We start from the raw sequence: 4,636 nt of genomic DNA, 5'->3' as shown, positions 1-4,636 counted from the left end.
GCGGCTGAGGAGGTGGAGGAGGAGAGGAGGAGGAGGCGGTGCCTGACGGGGCGGACGGAAAGAGGGGAGGTTGTGGCAGCGGGGCCTCGCCCTTTGCTCGCCCCGCCCCGCCCTGCCCTGCCCGGCCCGGTGCGGCGAGGCGATGGGGTCGTGGCTGGGAGGGTCTGTGCTGCAGCTGCCCGGTCGGTAGCCGAGGGTAGCCGCTTAGCGGTGCCTGGCCGTGCCCGGGAGGCATCGCCCTGGCCTCGGCGGGGAGCCCCGCGGGGGTCCGGCCGCCCAGCCGCCGTCTGGCTCCTGTGCGAGGCCCGGGGGCCGTCCCGCGGCTCCCCCGGGCCCACACGCTGCTGGCCCTGCGCTTCCCGGGGGCACGGGTGGCACAAGCAGTTCGGTTCACCCGCTGCAGTGCCAGCATTTCTCTGGTTGCCATTTTAATTTGATTTCTGTTAAAGTGTTTGGGTCCTGTGTCCGGGAAGAAAATCCCCAAAATGTTACATGGACAGCGTGGAGGTGAAGTCCAGCAGTTGTTAAACTCCTCGGGAAGGATACGAGGAGCAACGGGGAAGTGGAGGTGACCTTCCCCCTTCATCTCCGGTGCAATGGGTGTTAGAAGTCCAGTGAACCCAGCACACCATCCTAATTGGGTGCTCTACAGTGAAATTATGTGATATGCCTATGCGAATTTACATTGTGGGGATGATTGTAGGCTGCTCTGACAAGGATTTCATTTTGGTGACTCACCTGGGTACAGCTGATTTCCTGGCACGAGCTTGGCAGAGTAATGTTTCTGTCGCTCTTAGTGAGATACCTGGCAAGCAAAATGCAGTCCTTGAATTCAGCGGGTGCTCTGCTGCTGACTTCGGCAAAATCTGGTCTTTCTCCCAGAGCATTAGATGGCACCAGGACTGAATTGTCCTTATGCTGTGTGCCTGGTCATCTGTGTCCTTTAAAATTGTTGACATAAAATGGCTGACAGAAAAGCAAACTTAACCTGCATCATGCTATCATCCTAAAGTATTTAAAGAACTATGGATCATTTAATTTTTTTTTTTTTTAAGATACAAAATCCAGAAAGCAAACCATGGTAATTTTACATGATCTCAAGATAAAACAGCTGATGATATGGCTTGCACCCAAGACTGCAAATTGCCCCAGGTATTCCAAAATTTGGTCTAACTGCCTTAAAATTCAAGAGAGGTTAACTGAATCATTTGCAGATATTTCACTGAAGTATAAAAAGTTATGGGAGCTGAGGAAGACAAAACACAGAGATTTCTCTAGGCACTTTCCAACCATATTTGGTATGACCTTGGAGGTTTTACTTTAATAGGAACTTTCATTGAAAGTATTTGAGCATCCTACATGAAAACAATAAAGTACTTTAATAAAACTATCATAAGCTACACTTTCCCAGACTACTACTATGGATTTTAATTTTTTTTTTAAATAAATGGAACTTTATTGTCTCACTCCCAGATTAAGAAAAGCACCAGGTGACACCTCTGTTCCCATTTCAAAGGGAATCTGTGCAGGCACACTGTGTATTCAGGACAATATTTAGCATGCAAAGGCTGCAGTTCAGAGTTTTGCTTTGCTTTGTTCTCCTTAATGACATCTTCAGATATTCCTCACAGAGAGATGGGTATGCAAAAGACAGTCAAGGCTAAGGCATGGCATCTTATTATCTGTGTCAAAGTACATCTAACTCTTTCCCCGGGCAGCATACACTCTTATCTTTCCAGATCAAATATGCTCTGTCTGCTTCATGAATCATGTTTACAAACCATGGCAGCTTACTGCAGCTGAATTAGAGCAGCACACTTACGTGTTGCCACTTTTGACCTTTCTCTTAGTGACAATTTAGGATATTAGGACTACTTCTATTAGTGTCCAGGCAAAGGATAAAGCACGAGGTACTTTGCTTTGCTTCTATGTGCTTGCTTTCAGGCTGTGGTTTCACAAGCAGCTAAGCTGATAGGATGGCTCCATTCCTCCAGAAGGAAATCTTGTCTCACCTTCTTCCTCCTCTTGTCCTTAATCTTCCCTGTCATTCTTCATACTCTCCTCCTCCCACCGGCAGTTTCACCCATTGCCTGTGCTACATATATGGCCCCTGCATATCTAAGTTTTTCTGGGTTAGCTTTTTGCTTGGTTGGTGAGTTATGTCAATCCAGAGAGATATAAAGACCAGCACCAGTATCAACAGTGAGCCTATGAGGCCAAGGCGAGGAGAAGGGGGGAAGCGAGGACAAAGGTCTCCTCACTTCTGTATAGATAACTGTATTAAACCAGCCCATTACCTCTCACAAAACCACAGTGTCATTTTTTTTCTCAGGCAAGTAGGTGAATCTCAGTTTATATCTGTATGACTTTCTCATTCTGTCTCAGGTTTCAGGTTTCTGCCCCTTTTCTATCACCTACAAGGCTTCATTTCCTTCAGTGCCCTACCCCATCATATACTGGATATCAGACACTCCTCCCCCAGGAAGAGATGACCTATGTTATTTAGATCTGTCTGTGTCCTTGGGCAGATGTTTTGCATTCTTTCAGCTGACACTAAAAAGTGGGCAACTCATTGATTCCTTATTTACCCTGAGTGGAAAATGGCTATTATATCCATAGGACTGGGAGCTGCTTTCTCTTCCTGATGTCACTCTTAAAATGCCACAGTACTTCAAGCAGTATCTCTGCTTGCCCGTCTACAGTTCAAAATCACCTTGTGCTATCTCTTATACTGGGATTATAAGATTCTAATGCCTTTGGTAGACATCTGTGGATTAAAACATGTAAAACTGGGAGGGCTGTTAAATATCGATTTTGTCTGCCAAAAAAAGGGCACTATTTTGAGGTGAGGAGAATGCAGTTGTATTTAAAGTTTCTTTTACAAAGCTTTCAAATGCAACTGAATGTGGAAAATTCCATATGGTATCATGGTATTTTTTAATTGTTTTTGCTACTGCTTGTTTCTCGTTAACCGAATAACATTGTGATATGGTGTGTCTTAACATTTCCCTCAACCACTACTCCCAGTTTTATGTCTCTCCCCATATATATTTATCTATTTATGTCTAACTATGTATATCATTCTCATTTCTTGGAGCAGGGGGAGGGAGGAGACAAGCGGAAGTTGTTTCTGTGACAGACATTTTTTAAGCCTGCTTTCTTAGCTAGCAGTTGAAATCCATTTACACTGTTTCAAAGCTTTTCACACCATGGCTGGCTCTTCCTCTCTGCCTTATTCTGCCTTCCACCCCCGCTTCTTCTCCGCAGGGCTCCCTCAGCTTTCACCTGAAAGAAGTCTCATCTACCAGATTCTTAGCCAAATGGCCAACAAAAAACTTACTGTCACAGTGTCCCTTTTGTGCAATCCCTGAATTAATTCACTAGGACTTTACTAAGAGTAGACTTTAGATACATTAGAGCACAGGTAAGAATAGTAGTTTTATTTTATTTATTTGTATAATTCCAGTGACAAAAGCCTCTATTGGGAATGCCATTTTTATCAGCAAAATGAATTTTTTTCCATTGGTTAATGTGTTGATCTGGCAATTTTTTCCAGATTGTTTGTTTTGGTTAGATGGGGTAATATGGCCATAGCAGCATTTTTTAACTTTGTCCTGAGTTAAATATGCTACACCTCCAAGTCTACCTTTCCTTTAACAACTCAAAACAAAAAAAAATTAGCCTAAATTCTTAAGGGCTAAAGCAGAAAACAAAGGATGGCACTTACTATTGTAAACAGAAGAGGATAAGAAAGGAAACATATCAAAAGCCATTTGAGTCTGTTTATCAGCGTCCATATTCTTCTAAATATCCCAGAGCCTGCTGAAGTTGGCAAACCAAATGGTGCATAAATCTTTGCCATTCTTTAGCTTGCAGATGGTTGGGATTGCAGACTGTTGGTGTTTTCACAAAATTTAGGACCCAACCTTTGCAGCAGAATCTCCATTTTTTTATTAGTTTCCAAGCAGTACTGTAATCTAAATCTTAAGAATAACATCATTTTCACAAGCTGTCCAAAATGTATCCACTACAACAAAGCATGAAATAAGCCTGACAAATCTATTTCAACTTGGCTTGTGCCTCCCGGCACCTCACTCATCCCTGCTGTGAATAAAGCCCTTTAGAGTGAGTAAGCTGTACCACAGCAATGAATTATGCCATAATCCAGCAAGCTGCTTTGCATGGCCGGCTTCTGCACCTACGTGGAACCCTGCGGTTCATCAAGACACAGCAGATTGCCTGACTGGGTCTGTAGTTTGTCTGGTGGGAAATTACCATATGCAATATGCAGAAATGTACCTGTATGCACAGTACCCAGTTGCACACTCTTAATTTCAAAGAATTGTTTGCAACATGAACCAGAACCTCCCTCATTCGAAGGCAGTGAAAGGACTCTCATGCTCTTCCCTTAAAGCTGATCCTGTACTCAGGTTCAGTACAAATGTTTTTACTTCAGTCCTAACTGGGTGTCTTGTATTAAGTGCCAGACTCCAGGAAGGCAACCTTCATATGAATTTATCAACACTTTATTTGCTCATTAAGCGTCATGATTTAGCCAGTACTGAAGAAGACTCAAATTAAAGACTATTGCTGCCCTAGGGACTTTATAATCTAAATCAGATACAGAAAGAAAAAC

Source organism: Myiozetetes cayanensis, unplaced genomic scaffold, assembly GCF_022539395.1.
Source record: "Myiozetetes cayanensis isolate MyiCay16 unplaced genomic scaffold, myiCay2020 scf5-8, whole genome shotgun sequence".
Classification (NCBI taxonomy): Eukaryota; Metazoa; Chordata; class Aves; order Passeriformes; family Tyrannidae; genus Myiozetetes; species Myiozetetes cayanensis.
This window is presented reverse-complemented; position numbering follows the sequence as displayed.